The sequence below is a fragment of the Homalodisca vitripennis genome, chromosome 4 (assembly GCF_021130785.1).
Source record: "Homalodisca vitripennis isolate AUS2020 chromosome 4, UT_GWSS_2.1, whole genome shotgun sequence".
In the NCBI taxonomy this organism is placed as follows: Eukaryota; Metazoa; Arthropoda; class Insecta; order Hemiptera; family Cicadellidae; genus Homalodisca; species Homalodisca vitripennis.
In genome coordinates, this window is record NC_060210.1 from 10,341,603 (window position 1) to 10,364,135 (window position 22,533).

Genomic DNA, 22,533 nt, shown 5'->3' on the forward strand with positions numbered 1-22,533 from the left:
CCAGAATTTTGACGATATGTAAGTAAACTATTGTGATGTGCCTGGATATAAGCGGATGAACATGGAGCAACAATGGATCACTCAACACTTCGTTGTGCACCAACAAATATCACTAACTTCCTCTCTTCCCTGTCACTATATATAAATTTACAGGACTGAGCGTCGTAATGTGTAATTCAGAGTCAGAATATTGACGAAACCCAATTAAACTATTGTGATGTGGCTTGTTATAAAGGGATGAAACTCCAACAACAGATCACTCAACTCTTCGTTGTGAACCAAACAATAGGACTAACTTCCTCTCTTCCTCGTCACCATCTATAATTTCACAGGATTGATCGTCGTAATATATGAGTCAGAGCCTACATTTTGACGATATGCAAGTAAACTATTGTGGTGTGGCTTGTTATAAACGGATCAAACTGGAACAATGGATCACTCAACACTTCGTTGTGAGTGAACCAAACAATAGGACTAACTTCCTCTCTTCCCCGTCACCATCTATAACTTTGCAGGATTGATCGTCGCAGTATAGTATGATTCAGAGACATCATTTTGACGATATGCAAATAAACTATTCTGGTGTGGCTTGTTATAAACGGATGAAACTACAACAATAGATCACTCAACACTTCGTTGTGAACCAAACAATAGGACTAACTTCCTCTCTTCCCTGTCACTATCTATAACTTTGCAGGATTGATCGTCGCAGTATAGTATGATTCAGAGACAACATTTTGACGATATGCAAATAAACTATTCTGGTGTGGCTTGTTATAAACGGATGAAACTAGTACAATAGATCACTGAACACTTCGTTGTGAACCAAACAATAGGACTAACTTTCTCTCTTCCCTGTCACTATCTATAACTTTGCAGGATTGAGAGCCGTGACGTGCGATGCATAACAAGAAACTCGTTTCGTTTCTTTATTTGTTTCTTGAAATATTTCACATTACGTTCATCTTCATTTACTTCAGTTTACTTTTAATTTATTCTTATTGAGCATAATTACGTCTTGTTCTATTTATGACGTGTATTTAAATTCGTAATCTTCGTATCCTTGGTCTTCTGAAATGCATACAAAACCCTTACAGTTTAAATAGAACATTTAAGTACTAAATTCAGTATTAGACTATTGTACATGCTGAGGTTGCACGTAAGTTTTAAGTTCAAACACACATTTCGTTGTCGATATTTTATGTTGAAACACAGACAGGCAACCATACAGAAAAGAAATTTTACATCCTCCTGGGCTGGATAGGAGAAAATGAAACTTTGTGCCAACTTAGCGAGTTGGGCTTTATTTACGCTCAGCCAAATCCGATGAAGAGAAATGTTCTATCATCAAACCCGATATTCCTTGTATATAAATAAAACTTCAAGTAAAATTTCAAATCCATAGATCAGTTTATTCTCGAGATGTCGTATGGACCGACAGGAAAATAGAAAAGCAATTTTTCTAGCACTATGAGTGACAGGCTTTGCCAATGTACGTATTAATAGTCGATCACCTATATAAGAAAATATTATTCATTTAAATCTTTTGTTGAAGCATCTCAGCGAATGATACGAGGTAAAATCTTCAGAGATAAAACATCTTTATATAATCATAAATTTTAATGCTTAAAACTACAGTGACAACAGAAAAGTGACACTTTCAACACCATTTAGAAGTAAATCAAAAGTAGAGTATGCTTAAATTAACCTGCTTATTATGTAAGTAATTAGGATTTTGCAATCCTTAAAACAGGAGATATTAATAGTGTCAGCTCCTTAAAAAAAATCCATCTAACGTAAAGAAAACTAAATTAATTTGGAGCTGCAAAAGTTTTACATTCTTCTAGGTTTCCGTATTTGTATTCAGCCCAACTAGCGCTGTCTCTTGTTAGAATCACATTATTTTCTCTTAGTTTTGCCCAGATCACGATAAAAAATATTACACTTTCTTTATGATGACAAAGAGTAGCTGAAAAATTAATTTCAACCTAAAAATTATTTTATGAACGTTGACACGTCCAAAATCTAAGTTAAAACATTTAGTTAGTATTATTGTTAATCTTTGAAGACAAATTATATTAAACGTTAAGCAAAGGTATTTTAGATTGTCTCACTTAAATTGTTCCTCATAAAAAAGAAATTATTTGTTTAAGACTAGTTTGTGGTAAACTCAAAAAAGGACAGTTTGAATAGCAGTTAATCATGTCTTGGAAATGACAGAATCGATACGTTTCTTGACAAGGCTCATTTTTTTCTTTCAAGTAGGAACGAATGTTCTCCGAATATACTGTATTTTCGTATCTCTGATGTTCAAGTGAAGAATTATTGAAGTCCTATAAAATAATTGTAACAAATATCTTATAAACTCGTTATAACCCTAAATTCCTATATACAAATTTGAAAGAGTATTTAGAATTCAAGTGAGAACGGTTCAAATAATTTCAAAGTTGAAATTCAGAGATTCATGTAAAAATTCCTTCAGAGAGATAGTTTTGCTGACGTTGCCTTGTCTCTATATCCTCAAGGTTGCTCGGTACTGACAATTCAAGTGTGAGTTGGTCCAAGGCAGGGACGTTCACCTATATGGGACTAGGGGCCGGGACAACTTCCGTATTCCACATCACAGAAGCGCTGCGTTCAAACGTTTACCATCCGAGATTAGCGTTATGTTGATAAATAATCTGCCTCATAAGATAAAAAATATAAATGATCTAAAATATTCAAAGCTCGGCTAAGAAACCTATTGGTGTCGAGAGTGTTCTACTATGTTGAAGAGTTTATGACGAGCCTCTGGTCATATATAATATTGGAAATTAATTGGTTCGATCCTTTAGTTCTGTTCCAAATTGTAATTAGCATAGCTGAAATGGTTTAATAAGTGAAATAGTTTAAATTGGTTTATACAGTTTAATTGTAATTTAATACATGTAAAATGACGATTATATACAACTTTTCTAAAATTGTGAACGCAAAAGATGTATTATTATTATTGACCTCTACCACGAAGATACATACTATTTGAAATCACAAAAATTACTAAGCGCAAAGCTGTGAAATACTACACAGGTGATTACGTTATTCCATAACTGGAAAAAAACAAATTAAATCTTTCTCCAACTTTAGGGTCCAGTTTCGGACATTTACTCCTTATCTAATGACTCGTGTGCTTATATAGCTTGTATAATAAATGCTAATATACGCGTTGGAGTAAAATTAGGGTAAGTGTTTCGGAAGATGGTAATCCTTTAAATTATCCACCCTTTATCTCAAAATCATTGCATGGTTGCCTTAAATGAGATTGCTGAATGAATTATTGCTTATTAGTTTTCAGCTGAATGCTCGAAAAGCCGTGTCACATACATAGATCGTCATCACCCTTGAGTTGCTAAAATATCTAACAATCTAACTAATTTTGGTTTACAAGAATAAAGATAAATTGGTTTACAAAATAAGATAATTCATTATGAAAACAAACCCTAAAATTTTAAACACAACTTAATGTTGTGTTAGATTCTAAAAATTATTCTGCAATGTTGTTAAATGTTAAAGCTTACTTTGGTGTGTTTTATACGTTCTTGATCATTCATTTAATGTAATCGTTGTAATGATTTACACAATCAAAACTTTCATGTAGATCACAATTTCTTAAAATTACGGTCGATGTATTATAATATATTGCATTGGAATTATATAAATCCAATATACTTTACATACAGACTGACATAGATACGGGGGGCACACCAAAACTAAACAAAGGAAATCTAACGTTTGAGTTAGCTACATTACGAAAATTACATCAGTTAATAAAATCAGTTCAATTAAGTTCAGTCATATATGGCGTTATTTGTTGGGAATTAGTATAATGGCTTTATCAATAATGTTTCCGGTCGTGTCAATTAATTAAATAGAAGAACTAAAGCAATCCGCGTTCTAGTTGATTTTTCCCTCAGACAAATATCACGTAGTACTAAAATGAAAGATAAAATGTACATTGTTAACACAACACTGTCGTCTATGATGTTAAAATTATACTGCAATTTATTATTTGAAACGAGGAAATATCATCGTATTAAATTTTAATAAATCGTGTTTGACAGGAAACAGAATGCCAGTAACTCAAGGAAGTTATTTATTGCGCCTGGAATGTCGGAGAGTGGATAGAGCTGATAGTTTACAAACAATAAGAGGCGAGACGCTGCTTCCGTCCATATTGAGTTTATCTCACCTTTAAGTCTTCTCATTATTTTATTCTTTAGAATTAATTGAAAAAAACTGTACTTGATTGTTGAGGATGTTCATAAATTAGCTACCATATCACTAGCTTCAGTATAAATATATTGTAAAATAATTTTATAATCAACTAAGCTAAAGCTACTTCTAAGAATTTAAAAATGCAAAGGTTAATTAATAAAATAATTTAATATGATGTAGGCTATGTATAATTAAGCATTTTATATACTGTTGCGGTCAAAAACCCTAATGTTTTAGGAGTTACAATGACATCAATTAAGTGAGTGCAAACCATTTCTTGGATTGATGGTGTAGGTAGGTTGGGCCTACTTAAATAGCTGGACTTTGGATTTATATTATATATATATATATATATATATATATATATATATATCAATTAATTAGACTTCTTGATATAAAGTTCCTTTAATATTTCGGCTTTTACCGTTTTCAAAAAGGTATAATAAAAAATAACTAAATACCGGGTGAGTTTTTTAAAGTGATACAATAGCTAACTTTTTATTTACACAACTTAGCGCTTAACACTGGAACTTGCTCAATTTTAAGTTTCACTCAGGAATACACTTTCAAATTTTTTGAAGAAGGCCGCCATTTTCCAATATGGCGGCCAACTTTAAAATCTTTTATGGGACACCCTGTATTTTATGTTGTTTTTAGATTCTACTCTACAAAATAAGACATTTTTGCTTTTTAAAGTTTTTCTATATCTCTAATGGTTCAGGAGCTACGTGGACTGGAAGTTTTCATAATTTTTTTCGAAAAAAAAGTATAAAAGAAAAAAAAGAGTAAGAAAAAGTAAGAGTATATATATACTCGCATAGTAGGGAAGAGGGCATAACAGACCAATTTGATTAACAATGCTCATTACTCTTATTTCATAGGACAAGAAGCATAGGATAGGAAGAGAAATTTTACTCAGTCTTAAAACGACCTCTGCACTGCTTTCAGAGTGACAGGATATTCTGCATGGGCGAGGATGAGGGTAGGGGCCGCATCCTGTCAATATCCATGGGTAAGGATTTTGGCCATGAATTTCACATCATGTCTCCTTGGAAGAAGGGAAGCCAGTTCTGTACAAGCCTCTCCAGTGAAAGCAGGCAGTGGGTGACTCTTCTTGATTTAGGGTAGCAACAGCCCTTAAAGACTTGAAGAGCTCTACCAACTCCAACAGTAATCTCTCACAGTAGACTAGGCCTATTGACTTAAACCATGCACCCGAAATTTGAGGTTAGTGATGTGCCGCTCCTGGACATCCATAGAGTTCCTCACATTTAAGTGACGCAACGGGATTTTCTGTACCCAGTGTGGGTACAAAGGTTTATTGTAACAATATAATGAGATAATTATAGAATATTTTCAAATTGGAAGGTAATGCTTATTGTTTTACAATAAAAAAAATTAATAATGCAACATATGTCTAAGCTCCCATCAGTATGGGGGAAGAATAGAGGAGTGTCTCACGGAGGTTTAATTCCTTTGATGAAAAAGCAAACAAGAGGAATTATGATTTCATCCCTTCCTTCATCCGTTCCTCCATCAGTAATATGGTAGTTGCATATCGTGTTCCTACCGTATTTGTATTTTATGACATGTAACATTTAATTCTCCGTTTCACCGAATGTCCTGCGCCATATTCCAAACAAAACGGTCATTTACAATTCCATAAAATTTTTAAACATTCTCAGTTTTATAACCTAGTTGAGACATACAAATATCGATCAAGATATTGATATAGATTTGATCATGTAATTTTTATACTATCCTTATTGACATCTATTTGGTTTTGCATTTCTTACCTTTACCACCTTATTGTAAATTTAAAACTAAATTATTTAAAAAGTGCTAAAAATCAAATCAATTTCTCTGTGCTAGCCAATCATGTGGGTCAGTTCACACTAAGCGACGATTGTAACATATTAAACCCCACATTAGACCAGTATTAACAGTGACAGCGTGGTCGAGTATATCTCCATGCCGCAGTCACTATCTGTAATTACAGTTATCAGACTCTGCGTTGTATAGGTCAACTTAAAAAGTATATTTTGGTTGTCTTGTATTATTATAGCTTAAGAATTGTTCATGCCTGAAATAAAAGAAATACACAGGGCTTCTCTGGAGGATTTAATTCTGGCTAGTTTATATATTCTAGCAGCACCTATACTGGGTACAGAAAAACGCGACAAATCACTTAAATTTGTGCATCCCAGCGCATGCTCAGAAACTGCAAGGTACTAACAGCAAATGTACAGATATTGATGTAGAGATCGATAGGTCTTGTAGAAGATGGCTGATAAAGAGGCTAGGGCACCCTAATGTAAAGGTAATTTCAAGCCAAAACAAGAAGGAGTATTGTCTTCTTCGGTGGCGCCTGCCCGCTTTGTCTGGAAGAGGCAGAAACAGCTAGATTCTTCCAAGGTCAAGTTACTCATATTGAACCCGTTTTCTCTCCTCGAAGTCAAAAAGGTGGCGGCTCTTACGACAAAATGTTACTAATCCTGAATATCCTGTCACTCCAGAAACAGCCCCAGTTGACGACCTCCTTTTGGAAACAGACTCTAATCCTAACCTGGACAGACCAAAGTAAAACTAATATAACTTAAAGTGTAAAAAGGAGTGAAATTGCATATAATACCAAGATATAAATTTTGCATATATTGCAATGTTTCTAAATATGACAATAATTTACTTCAGTCATACCAAGAGGTATAGACGATCACATCCTACTTGAAGTGCAGAACTATGTAAGAAAATATTGCTTTATTTTCTTCCTTACATACTTTTTTCAGGGGTTACAAGCTGTATTTAAATAAATTAATATATTTTAAGGTTTGTACGAGTAACAGGAAACTTGGAGATTAAATCTAAATTTTATATGTCTTTCACCATAAAAATAAACCCCACTATATTAATAAAATAAAATGAAACGTAACAAAAAATCTAATTTTTAGTATTATATTCCATCACACCTACGTGTTAAATTGCAAATCTGGTATAATTGTATTGATGGCTCGACTAATTTAATTTAAATCCACAATCATTTTAATTAAAATTAATTGAACAATACATTTAATTGTTTAATCTGCTTATCGACAACAAACACAGCTTAGCCGTTTTGATCATTTACCGAATTGTATTGTTTGTAAATCCTTCATTCTGACTGAAGAGCACCAAGTGTACGCACTCGTATGCTTTCAATATCATTTCAGCATTTTATGATATTAAAAGGATTTTATTAAATTGTTTGTCATATATCTGGTACAGTATCTACTTATCTTACTCGGTTGGTGCCAGAAACGTGTTGAGACATCAGAAATGAACTCAGACATCGGAACCGCCATCATCAGCATCGGAATGGCTGATAATATAAAGGCTACACTGACTTCAATTGTTAAGGGAATAAATCAGTTTTATATTTCTGTAATAACTATATATGACCAGTTTTTTAGTATTTCCTTTTTTTATTTTTATATTTCAGGTCCAGCTTGTCATTTAAAATTTTTATACCAAGGAAAATTACAGATCTATACTTGATGTTTCATCATCGTTCCAGTTCACTCCTTGGTTTGACGCATATTATAAGGACCAGTCTGATCCTTCTTAAAATCGTATCGATGTCTGTCTATCCAGCCTCGGCAGCGTCTGTATGTCCGTTTGTGGACATAAAAATTGTCGATGGAAAAGCCCTAGAGACTTGAAATTTAGCACATAGGTTTCTATTGATCTAAAGAAAATCTGCATTGATTTTAATGTCAAAAGGTCAAAGGGCAGTTCATCCGTCTGTCTGTACATCTGATTGTTAACTCTTGATGAAATGGCCCTCAGGACTTGAAATTTGGCCCATAGTGCTCTTTTGGTCCAAAGAAGATCTGTATTGATTTTCGTTTCAAAAGGCCGAAGAGCAGTTCGTCCGTCTGTACCGTAAATTAGTTAATTAAATTTCATATAATGTAAATTTCGCAACCTAGTCAGCCAGTATAATATAATATTATTTTACATCCAGTGTTCCGGAACTAAATTATTGGGCGGAGTAACTACCTAATTGGCACGCGTATGAATATTTTCTTCTAACCCTTTGTAGCAGCCCAACTACGTGACCGATCAGACCTCGCGCGCTTTGTCCGTAAGTAAAATTTATCTTTTCGTATTATTAAATTAGCCCTTTGATGCCAAACGTATAAAAATGAATGTAACGTAAAGTAAAGTTGTAAATAGTAAAGTAACGTACCCTTGAAGATCTTTTATTTGTTTGATTGAGATAGATAAAAGTTGTGGCGTCATCCTTATGGCGAACACGTTTTTATAATAAGTAATTTGTATCATTACATGGCTAATACCGTCGCGAATTTGTTTTAGGCGAGTTCACGTAGCTCACGTAGCTGATGTATCTCACGTGTTGTTTGAGTAGATGGCTACCACTTTCCCAACTTCTACTCCTCTTCTAGGAATAACCATTCTTAGACTACAGCTTCAAAGCCTCGTGCCAAGACGCCGACGCCCGGGTTGTGAGTCTACATATTGCGAAGGGAAGTGGAATCTTATTGTTTTATAAAGTAAAACATCGTAGGCATAATTCCACAGAACATTGGATATTTTAGGCCCACCTAGCAGATATACATTTTTAGTTCTTATATTCTAATTGGCAGCAACGTGGCATTACATACTTTTCCTTTACCATCTAAAAGTGGTGCTTGGAAGTATTCATAATTAAACTGAACTTATAAGTAAACTTTGCAATTCGAGTATTTAATACTACGACCTCAGAAGTCACCACCCCCATGTGTTATCGTCATACGGTACACGTCTGACTGTACATCTGATTGATAACTCATGATAAATGGTCCTCGAGACTTAAAAATTTTCACAATAGGTTCCTATCGGTCCAAGAAGAAGCTATTGATTTTCAGTTTAAAGGGCGATAACTTTTTCGTGTCCTAAGATCCTTCGATACTCCGTTTTTCAGTTTATATTTTAAGTGTAATACTGCTTCACAATAATTGCAAACATCTGAAAAATCACGTTGACTTTACCGAGAATAATGATAAGTCCTCAGCACAAAGATGGATACTTTCTTGAAGCTGGAAAGACAGCTCAAGTCTTTGATCGTACTTTTCAGCATCAGAACTGATTGATGTCTATAATGGTTCAAAGGATTTAGCATTAGCGCAATTTTGAAAGACAAGCATTTGCTTTAGGCGTACTTTAAACTCATGTTTACTAAGACGTTTCACTTATTCCATTTTAAATAAGGTATTGAATGTTGACTTTATTTATTTCTTGGACAGCAATATCACATCGTAAATAGTTTACAGCACTAGTTTTATATTTACTAACATATAACGAGTAAACACTGTATCCCCGTGGACATCAAAGGCGTGAGCTGTTAGAGGATTACAGAATTATCCTTTGTCTACAGGGGAGAATTCGTATTTACTTACATAACAAGTTGGCTTATCCTTTTTCAGTATATTTAACCTTCTACGGAACAATTTTCAAATTTTACTAAATAATGTTATTTGCTTTTTGATTTGATTTCTATAACAGTAATTGTATTAGGCATAACAAACAAAATATTAGGCAATTCAAGAATTTATACTAAACCACAAGCATTGATTATATTAGGTTAATATTGCCTCTTACTAAGCTCATAATACTTTCCTACGTATATAATAAAAGCGCATACTTAAGTTTTGAACAATACAGTACGTGTCAATACAAATATATATATATTTTTATTATATATATATATATATATATATATATATATATATATATATATATATATATATATAGTGCATAGATAAATGAGCGGCTACAATAACGCGGACCTAATCACCGTCAGACTAAATATGTTAAAACAAATTTTTTCAGCTGCTAACTTTTGGTCCCGACCAACACAGTAACGCTTGGAAAATATCAGCATAGATCTTAGGATCTTAGGAACTGGCTGTGTGAACCGGCCTAACTTGGCGTGTGTGTTTGGTAAGGTAAATTATTCGTGTAAACAGGAAATAAACAAATTTATATTTACAGAATTACCATAGTTATTTTCAAATACCTGATAAAGCAGATGATCTATATTTCAAAGTATAACAACTAGTTTCATGGACTACATATTAAAAAAATAACTTTTTAATAAATACCAGTTTAGAATAGCACACTAATTAAAACTAAATAATCCAATGTTTCTCATTAAAAGTGAGAGGAGTTTCGTAATTGAATTATACTTTGATTTAATTCTTTAGCATAAAATATGATTTATGAAAATTTAATTTAATGAATATAGAAATTAACTACGCGAGATATAACTTACTTAATTACAACAAATTTGATTGCACACAAGTTATTATATATTTATGAATAAAATAGAAATACTTGCTACTGCTCATACTTGGAATCAATTTTAACATACCAAGACTAGGAAAACAAATCATTGGATATACAGTCAGAGAAAGATCATTCTATATTGTTCTTAGGATAGAATAAACCTCGCGCCCTTAGGGTAGTTAAAGACCCAAAATATCATGTTGTAGATCTAGAAATGTATGGATCATAACGATCGGTTACAAATGCAAGCTATCCAGACTGTCAACGTCTATTCCCTGAAGGTTTCGAAACTGATTAACTGGGCTTAGTCTTGATCTGTTATTCACTTTTGAATTTTAAACTGTATATGGTGTCTGTTTTATTTTTTTCAGATATTGTATCTTGTTGTTAGAGTACGCATCACCACATGTCACAAAACAAGCTTCGTAGGATTGTATACCAAAATGTTGTCTATAGCTACATGTGTCACATGTTAACATATCATAGTTGTGGTTATACCCAGTTTGCCTTCAAATTTATATGTTATGAAATTTTATCGTTCTCATTACAGCTGCCTATAAGACCAACGTAAAAATATTCTCTAACGCTCAGCCAAATCCCGTGAGGTAAGATGCATCGCCATTGAACTCAGTGATTACTCTATAGAAATAAACTTAGTGCAAACCTTCAGTCTATAGGTCAGTTAGTTTTCAATATATTTTTAATTTACGGATATACAGACAGAAATGTAATTCTTCTGGTCCCTCGATAGAATGCAAAAAATATGTTTGCTATTATAACAACTATTTGTAGTAATATTATTCACCTTTTATTAGGATGGGGCATCAAACCACGTTATTTACTGTACGAAAGGACTTTTAGGACTCAAATTACAATATATAAAAACATTTTACTGCTGCATGATGAAATATTGAAGAATAATAAATTAATGTAGAGGTTTTGACTATTAGGAAGAGCTTAAAGAATCATCAGTTGTTAGTTAAATTGTTTTAGGAGGATGATATGTTTTTATTCTCGTGCCTAAAAAATAAAGAAGCTTCGACAGTAAGGATTTATGACGATGTAATTTGGCACTCATATGAAGTGGAATAAATTGAGCTATTTGAGCATCCACCGTGAGGTCAATTGGCAGCCATTAATTGGCTGAACATAATTAGGCTGTCAATTGTCAGCTTTAACGAAGCAGGTGAAGTGTCTACTTGGTTTCTCGGGGATTTAAATTTAAATCTGTAAAGTTTAACAACTCTTTGTCATTCCTATTGAATGTACAAATAAATTTGCATTATGTACTTCGTCGTCATACATTGAGGATGTCCTGCCCAATTTGTCAAGTAACAATTGATTAGTGTCTTCAGTCTAATTCACTATTTCACAACTGAATAGTTATTAGATAGAGCTTTAGTAGCCTTTCATCTACAACCTCATGTATAACATAACAGCATTCGAGATTAAAGTCACCTCGTACCTGATAACGTACAATTGGATGACCAATAGTAATCTGCCTAACCTAACCTAACAGAACAAGATGTAATGAACTCATATGTAGATCCTAAAGATCTCTTTTATTTTTAAGTTAAGTAAGTATTTTCTGTTTTTTACCATGTGTCCTGTCAAAAACAAAATTGACGATGTATATATTAATTTCCTCAACATTCTGAGTTGAGAAAATTTGAGTTCACATATGTAAAAGTTATAGATATATATTTAGATCGTATATAATTCAAAATTTTGTCGGAAATACAATCTTATAGGTTTTCTTATCTCCTACAAAATATATTCCTTATTAAAACAATTTCTCTCATTTTACAATATTTTAAACGTTGTTAGAATAATAAATCATGAACTAAAACCTTTTTGAAAATTCTTTTATATCAGACACGTGTTTCAATATAAACCGTCTTGAACATTAACCTATAACTAAATAATAAACAAACTACAATAACATCAAACTTCGCTGAACAGAAACTGGACATAACTACAAAAATATTGAAAAGAACATTGAAATTTTATATCGAAAGGAAAAGAGAAAAATTGAACACGAAAGAAGAATTACATATTTATCTAAGTTATAAAAAAGATCCTCACAACATATCAAATAGCAATCTAAAAAATAAAACAATCCTATCTTTGAAAAATATTAAACACAAAATACTAATCAAAAGTACAACTTTCATATAAATTTAACATCTGTTTAAATGGTCCACATGTGTATATTTAGTTGTTTGTTTATTATTTAGTTAGAGGTTAATGTTGACACTGAAGATGGTTTATACCGAAACACGCGTCTGAAATAAAAAGAATTTTTAAATCGGTTTTAGTTCATGATTTATTATTCTAAAATAAAGATAACTCTATAAATTAATAACATAATTTAAACGTTGTATTTGGGAAGATTCAAACTATGGAGAGTGCTAAGTTCGTTGGTTTGCTTCGTCCAGGTGTTGATACATTTTATAAATTTTGATGAAATTTTATACTTGTTCAATGTGAATGTTGAGTTAGCTCTAGTTCACCTTCCTCTTAGTGCATTGTCTGTAATCTGACGCTGTCACAGACTTGACTCCTGGAATCTGGAGTAATGTTCGCATGATGATATCCAAGAAAAGTCGGCGTCGAAGAAGCTAACAATGAACACTTTATGTCGTTTCGAAATCGGAGACACCAAGAATAAGGAATATATATTCTTACCTAGGTGAGTATTTCTTGTAATTGTCTTAACATGTTCCCAGTTAATAAATTTTACTTTGTGCGGCACTTTTAACATACATTTGCCTGCCTACTGCAATCACCCTCATGACCCTCCTGGTGATTTTATTTTATTATCGACGATCAAGACGAATATAATCAAAAACCACAATAATCCAAAAATATAAATATGTATTTGTACATGTATTTTTTTATGGGATTAATCACTCTTGACCAATGAAAAATTTCAAGGTGACGGGCATTCACATTCCAGCAAACATTCTAACTCTACTAATTCCTAACATAAACACAATTGACAAATATTAAGTAATTCTAAGACAAGTTTTATTAGTTCGCTTTTTTGATATGTCTTTTAAGATTGTGTCTATTAAAATTTGGAAATGGATAGGTCATACAGTGTAAAACAAAAAGCATATTATGATTCTCAGACTTTTTACAACGTTTGTTCCAACCTGTTGGATGAGTTGGTTAGCCAGTCCTAAACTAATAAAAATTTTCACGATGGATACATTTGGGCAAAAGTATTACGTGGCAAGATTCATCGAAATTGATTATACGATTTTATAGTAATTCCTTTTTTATTCTTATTTTTTGATAACTATTAATTGTAAAAATGGTCGCCGTTTAAAGTTAAATACAAGTATACAATTGAAACTTTATAAGTGAATATGTTTACAAACATAATTTTGAAAGAATTGAACCTAATTAAATCCAGGAATACAGTTTTTCTATACGTTTATATAACTGTTTATAATATAACTGCGTTTTGTTAATTAAAACTAAGCTAAATTTACCGTAAGTAAATTTTACGGATTCTCCCCATCCCAAACCACACAAGGAATATTAAAGTAGCTATTATTCAATATAAACAAAAGATAAAGTGCTTCTACAAAAAGGCAAGTGAAACAGATTTTGGCCCCTCTCGCGCTGTATAACTTTGCATGTGAGCAAGGCTGGGACAATGGATTTTTCCCCTCTCTATCTCAGAAATTTTTTCAGGAATGCTTTTTTTGTAAGCACTATTGATACAATAATAGTGGCTAGTAAACGATTAATTTACCGGTGTTTAGATACATTATGTTATTTATTTGTTCCGTAGAAATTTACATATAGTTTATTTAACTATTTCACGTGCGAAAAATTGTGATGTGACGAGAAATTCGTTTGCCAGCTCAAAACTCCCTTATAAGAAAAAAAGTAATAATAAAAATAATCGCCTTCCTTCAATGAAGTTTTACGGCTGGCATCCATGGATGTTCAGGAGCAGCACGTCACTAACCGAAAATTTATAATTAGGTGTTAAAAGGGTAATAGCACACCCGTTAATTTATCGTAAGATGATTTATCAGTAGGCCTAGGTTACTATTACGGAGAATTACCGTTGCAGGTGGTAAAGCTCCCTTAGTATTAAAGGACATTGTTAGTCTAAATATGCCATAGAATCTTCCCCTACCCGCTTTGAGAGAATGAAACAGAGCTACCTTCCCCTTATTCCAAAGTGACATGTATGAGATATAAAGTCTGCTATTACTCCTTGTAAGATATCGACAAGAGGTGGCCCATACTGCAAACTTTACCCATCCTGAAAAGATTACCACTTCGGAAGCATAGGCAGAGGTCTTTATAAATAAATTCAATTTGGGGTTCCTCAGCTTCTTCTCCTAAGTGAACAAAACGACATGCCTTTCTAGACGATAAACTCTCACTTTACTGTATGAGATATTAATAGGTGCTTAAGTACAATAATATTTTTTAGATCATATTTTTGGATACACCGTTTTAGGTTTATTTAAATGTCAGTCATATTCTTTATATGGTTTTATCCATTTAAAACTCACCAATGGAAGATATCGTACATCGTAGACTTTATAGATCAACGAACTGTTTTCAACGATCGTAAATTCCAAATGTTACTGCATCAACAGTTTGGGTGGAATTTTCCTCAGTCGGAATTACTAGTCTGGATTTCGTTCAGTTTGCTTATGTCTCTCCACTAGATATTGACTTTAAGGGAAAGACTATATTTAGATGTCTAATGCCGCTGTACTAGCCACATATACGGAGACTGTTAAGTATCAAATACAGAGTTATTATGGATCGTATGACCACAGGCCAGTATTGTATCACTAAAAAAAAAAAAAAAAAAAAAAAAAAAAAAAAAAAAAAAAAAAAACATGTTTATATGTATACAAATTCTATGTTTTAATTGAGACATCGATTATACATATTGCTCCACCGTGCTTAGAGATCGTGTCTAAAAACATCTCAGTGCACTTAATGAGACAATCAGAGTACCTCTTCACCTAGATTACACTATATATTGTAATCTAGATATATTTGATGTCGAAATATTGTGAGGAGTTGATTTTGAGCTTCTTCGGCACGACTCTTTTGGATCTCTTCAGAAGAGCATTACTCTAGATTTCAGTAGTCAAGTCTGTGTCGGCGGCAGATTCCAGAGGCTGGACTATGAGGAAGTTGAACTAGAGCAACGATCAAAAGTCACATATCGCTTATACTCCACGATTGAAATTGACGTATTGTTTAGTATTTAACATGGTTTTGATGGGATGGATATCAAGGTCAGCCAATATGACTGGCTCTTAAGAGTCACATTAGTTAGAATAGTGGTTTTACGTATTTTCGAAAGTGGTTGTAGTTTCACAAGAGACAAACGTATCACACTCAAGACGGCCTCTGTCAGACCAATATACAAGGCAAAAGAGGCAGTCTATCTCTTACTCTCATACAAGTAGTGCTTTAGATGTCCTTCGTGGTACGCTACTAAAGTGGTTAGAAATAGGAGTGAATACAAATTAGGAATGATTTCAAATGCAGTGTTGACTCTATTGATATCGTCTTTCTTCCATCTGAAGCGGTAAATTGACTCTGACATCTGTCGTCTCAGAGTACTGAACTCCTTTGCCTTTGAGTCATACGCCTGCAACTTTAGAGAATAACCATTGGGTTCTTTGAGACAACCATACGGATTAGAAGATTGGAGCAGAAACCTTTATCTCATGCAAACATAACTTGTGATCGGTGTTGTGCTTAGTGTATTGTTTCTATTATTCCTATCCTGACCTATTTACATTGCTACTCAATTTGTTACGTATACCTTTAGCTGGTAACTTGAACAGAGAAATAGGGTTTGAATTGTCTTAAAAAACCCTTTTGCAATACAAAACAATCATTATATGTAATGTCCTAACAATATTTTCTGAGCTGTAAACTTACATAAGGGGCCAGGAACACTACAATAACTACATAGAAAGTACAAAACAAACTGCTGTTTAAAGTTGTATGCTTCTGGAGTCTAACTGGACTTCTTTGACTTCATTTCCACCAGTAACAACCTTAACGGTCTCTTCTTTTTGTGTAGTTGTGCCAATTGTATCCTTTAAGGGCCTGCTTACATTAAATGTTCATTTTAGTGTAGATAGTATATATGATGTTTTTAAACCTAGTACATCTGACATCTGGTGAAGAAAATATACATCAGGGATTAATCATACTATACACCAACTCAAATATATATTACACATGACGTTATTGCACAACGTGTGTTAATAATGTCAAAAAGTTGGTGTATATGTTTTGTAAAGATGAGCTATTCTTCATCGGAAGAATCATATACGGTCATCGGACCGTAGCCAAAACTAATAAGCAAATCAAATTTTTGAACGGAATGTTGTTCCTAAATACTTGCTAAACATGCCAACTCTAGTGTCCTATCAAAAAATCCTATGCATTCCAGTACATCTACAAGAATGAAAATCTCATTGTTTGTGGCTTGAAATATCAGATTAAAGATACAAATTGCTCTCCAAAGTTAATTTACGCAAAGTCGTTGCTACTTCGTGCATATTAATCTTTGGCATTTTAACATACCAGCTTGCTTCACTCAAAGCCTTCAATTACAATCTGTTCCAAACACCTCAATAAATTACAAATAGGGAAAATACTACGGCTTATTTTGCACAGGAGGTCATATCTAGAGACCATATTTTTAATTTAAATTTCTCCTTGAGATATAATTGTACCTAGAAAACATTGTACGCTCACCGTACAAAATCTTCTTAGTTAATCACAATCTGGTATCCTAAATGTTTTGAAACACATTTAATAACATTTTGAATTATTTTTAGTAAAGCTTTGAGCTTAATATAAATTGTGTATCAATCAAGACCAAATATTTAATCGACATTAAATAGTCTTGAAATAATATTCTCTGGTTTAGAATCAAAGTAGGTATCACAGAAGTTTCGGTCATATTGCTAATGTATACGTACAGCTTAACTGTTCTTTCTTGTTTTTGAACAGTTTTAAAATGTCGACATCAAATCGCCCACATAATTGTTTTTAGATAAAAATTTATTTTGACATAGTTTACATTTACAGTCATCATAATGGAATCAACTGGTATTTTAATTTAATCCTTGTTTATTTTGTTTCTTTCTATTATGTAAACAGTGTAACAATTTCTGAATATAACGGTATCTGAAAAGGGAAGACATCTAGAAATTCCTTTACGACGGAATTACATTAAATGAATTTTTTTAATGTTCTTAAATTATTACTTTAAAATTCTGAAAGACATTCTACGCCGAGTATAAACTACAAAATATATTTTATTAACCTCTACGTAAAACGTAAATTGTATACTTTTTATTGTAAGTTTTTACTATAAATTAATACAAAATTGTAGTTAACACGTGAATACGATAATATATGAAGCTAAGTCTATGCAGTGAGAGACTGTCACAGGCATAATCAGGAAACTCTGACAGTCCCATATCGAGTGATTGATTTGCATTAAAGGAACCAGGACGTGCACTGTCACTCAGTGAGTTGGTATGTCAAAGGAAAAGTCAAAAGTTGTGACCATCAACTTCCTAAAGTATCCTAGTTACTTTCAGGATACCAAAAATTAAATTCAGATAGAACAAAATTTAGGATATGGTTTGGCCAAATATTTGGACTTATGGAACATGTACACCGTAACAGATAACAAATGAGAATACATTAACTGAGGGGCTTAAAACTTTAATTTCTGTCCGTATCTCTTAATGTCTATATATCTCTGTCCACATTATATCAAAAGTTATGATGGACCTGATAAGATAATAAAATTATGGTAGACATGTACTATCACTAAGCTTACTTTTGTCTTGAAGCCAATGTAAAGATCTTTAACGCTCAGCCAATGGATCGAATAGAGTTTTTTTTATTTTACAGTTTTCTCTAAACAGTGCTTTATAGTAATTTCACTATGGCTGGGTAATTGACAAAGTACAGGATAAGGGTTTTTAGTCTCATAACTAACTAAAAATTTATGAGCAACCACCTGGTCATATGTCTTTGCCATAGTTATTAAGAATATTCTTAACTTCAGGTTCCGTTGAAGTACTATTAGCATAAGTAAACACTTTAATAAATTTAAAATTAATTTTAAATGTATCTACAAACTAGGGCTCATTAAAAAATCTTTAAAATCTGTTATTTACAACGTTTACACTTTCTTTGTAAAATAAACTTTGTACAACATGTCACTATGTATTAATGTCATATAATAGAGTTATTAAATTTACAAAATAAATGTACAGAACTGGGTATAACAATATTTTAACAATGTTCACTTAATACCAAATACATAGAAAGGTGAACTGTAACTTTAAACGTCTACACACCTAATATATTATTTGTCTTTTTAATATTTTCTTTTAAATATAATGAAATACATAATCCCATCAGGTAAACCTTTGTGAAACCTTGAACTTACAAACCATTACATGTTACTTGTAAAACAATATAACAAAAGTCTACGACAGAGAAACATCTCAATGCCTTCACTACCTTAGCCGGTTTATTTCTTATCATACTAGAACCTCTCTTCTTTTACAAAACTCCTTAAATATCAAGGTTTGAATCGATTATTTCGAAGGTTAGAATACATTAGATAGGCTTTTTTTAAGAAATAATATTTATTAGTTTTTTTTAATGGACAAACCTATGCTTTCAGTAACTCAAACTCTATATGTGTTGCTGTTCTAATAAAACCAGCGATACAAATTGGTTCATTCTCTGTGGTAACTCGATAAAAACGTAATATTACAACACGGAATAAACCGCAATTACATAGAGTAGTATCAACTAGAATATAATAATATGAGCAGTGTTTTATGAAGGTATTTAAATTTTAATAGTAAGAAGACAAATATACGCAGTCCTGTATCAGTATCTAAATTTAGATAGAACTCATTTATGTGAACCACCGTCTCTTGCTTCCGAGAGCTATTTAATTATCTTAAGTGGGAGCGTTATTGGGTATTTTCAATTAGAATTTTGGATGCTTCCTAGCATGTCTCAGGGTAGCGTAAGAAAACTATATTCTCTCTGTCCCGTTATTTTTCACTGTTAGGAATATGGATAGAGTGACAGAACAATGTTTTACTTTCAAAGCGGACATTATTTTACCTGGCCAATATTTTCACCATATCATAGGCACTATATTTGCAAAGTCTCCTTAATTTTACTTCAACTCTAATTTATAAAGATTACGTATAAATGTTATACAAAACTATGGTTATATAATTATAATATTAAATTTAATATAAAGCTCATGGAAATTGAAAAATACCAAAATTTTTTAAAGATATTGGCAAGTATTTATTGATCTAATAAGGATTTAGAAATGATAAAATAATTGTATGAATAATTTTCAATACATTAATTAAGACCACGTTACGGAACAAAGATAAACTTCGCCAAGTCAACTTCACCACAACTTTGACTAAGTTGCATCCAGGCCAATTTGATATGACAACAATCTTGTTGAAACTTTGTTCTTTCTTTTAATCGTTTGGCTTCTTAACAACTCATTCCATAAACTTGAACTTTTAATGTAAAATCTTTATAAGTTAAAATTTACTTACATACCGAAAATTTTCATTAATTATCAATCCCCTACTATTAACTGAACAATTTAACTCGTCAGATAAAACCTGCAAGTTCAAGTGTGTTGATTGTCGACCTTGGTTTTGAACTAGAAGGAAGGATAGAATGATGTTGGCGTCCTTGAATATCCCCAGTGACTAGAAACGTCTATTGGATCTAGTAATTTATTAGGTATAATCTTTGGTTATGATTTTAGGTTGGCCACAAACAGGTTTGCTACAGAACTCAGAGCTTCAGTGATTATTTAAACGATCGGTGTTGCCTAAATTGGTGATTTAGAGGTTTTAATTTTAAAAATTCAAAACAGACAGATTCTGGCTCAGAGGACCTTAAATGTTTTAGGGATTAGATTAGATACAAAAGATTAAACCCGGAATCTTAACGATTTACTGAGATAACAATCAAATAAGAGTCCATCCGCTAAAAGATCCAAGTGGGGAGCCCAGACAGGAGAAATGTGAAAGAAAAGTTAAATTGATGCTAACTAACCAACTTCGCTCTCGATTCATATCAGACACATGAGGTGATATATCTAGGATCCTTGGTCACTGGCGTCGAGGAGGAAATGTTGGAAAAGAAAGTCATTTGTCTCGGACTAATAAAAGAACTTCAGCAACAAAAGGGTTGATAACATTGCGACACTACTAGCGGATTTAACAAAGAAGCGATCGGACAACGCCCTCAATTTACTGAGAGACCACTCCTGGTGTATGTCATATCCGAGAAGTCTCTGATGTACACTGTTAACTAACTGGTTACGGCCTCAACTTGATAGAAGAGAAAATGAGATTGATCTTTTTAGAACATAACGATGTGAGGTCCAGAACGGGACTGTTACTACCAAGAAGTTGTAGATGGTGGGAGGGGGGGGGTTAGAGAGCACTGCCCTTTGTTGAGAGACTGCTCACGCTTTCCGTCATAACGAGACGAGGTCCAGCGGTATCTTTTAGACAGACAAACCATTCTATAAAAACCCAGCTAAAGGAATACAAGATCCAATTATAGTTGTTCTATAAATACGAGAACTGTTATAATCTTATAAAATAACGAAAAGAGGAGAAATAAGCGATGAAAGGAATATTTAGTGGGGCTCTTAAATAAATTAAACATCACATTTAGGTAAAGTAGTGATAAGATATAGCACTGAAGAGGAAAATTCAATGACAGTGTAGAAAACCCTTCTCTAAAACATGATATCTTGTAACAAAGAATGTAAGACAATGTTATTTTATCCTCATATAGAGTGGAATAAATTCAGCTAACTGACTATCCATTGTGGTGTCCTCATTGCTATCGTATCTGGCTTAATAAAGGCATTGAAATATCTGCTTTGTCTCTTGGCGTTTTTTGACTACATTATAAATATTCAAATATTACATCTGTAGTATTGTTTTTGCTATTTATAATTATTTTAATCAATAAACGACAAAAAGGTGGGTTTTTTATGTAACATATTTCCATTCAAATATAACTAAAATGAATTAACTTAATACAAATTTAAAGTTAATAACATGCCAACAGATAATCGTTGTTTACATCCATACTATCATGAGTTCTACATTTTTATATTCCCTAATTCTGTGTATAATTGACTATTTCAATGTGGATCTATCAAGTTAAGATAGTAAATTCAGTAAATAAATACACTTTATATTAATGGTTCATATAAAATTCGAAAAGGATACATAAGTGTGACCATATTTCATTGTACAAATCAAGGATGACTTCACACACGCTCATATGCCGTGCACCATGCGTGTGCACGACAGGTGACAGACCGACATGGTTAGTGCTATACTTGCCGTTTTAGAGGTACCTATATTAACTATTTTTTGTAAATATTTTTGCGTTTGTTAAACTCTGATCATTCCCACACACAGATCTTTCATTAGTTATGTATTATTTTGGGCTTGCTCACCCTTATACCTATTGGTTTTGGTGACACCTGAAAAAAGGATAATTTAGAACCTTGAAAGTTTATGGTCTGGTTTGCATATTCTGATTTAATATCTACAAAATAACAATACCTTTGAAATAACTTGATTTGAATGTTTTTTAAAATGACCAATCTGTATTTTTTCGTTCACAGCTAAACCAAAGAACTACTAAATTGTATATGACTAATCTAAAATACTGCACAAAAGTACATAAACAATACAAATCGAACTGAAGTTTAAACTTCTTTCCTCCTGGAATTTTACTAAACTTCTTTAACTACATTTACACCAATGCCAGCCTTATTCTCTCATCTACGTTTTATGTTGTAGTAACAAATGTATTCTTGTTGTTCTCCCT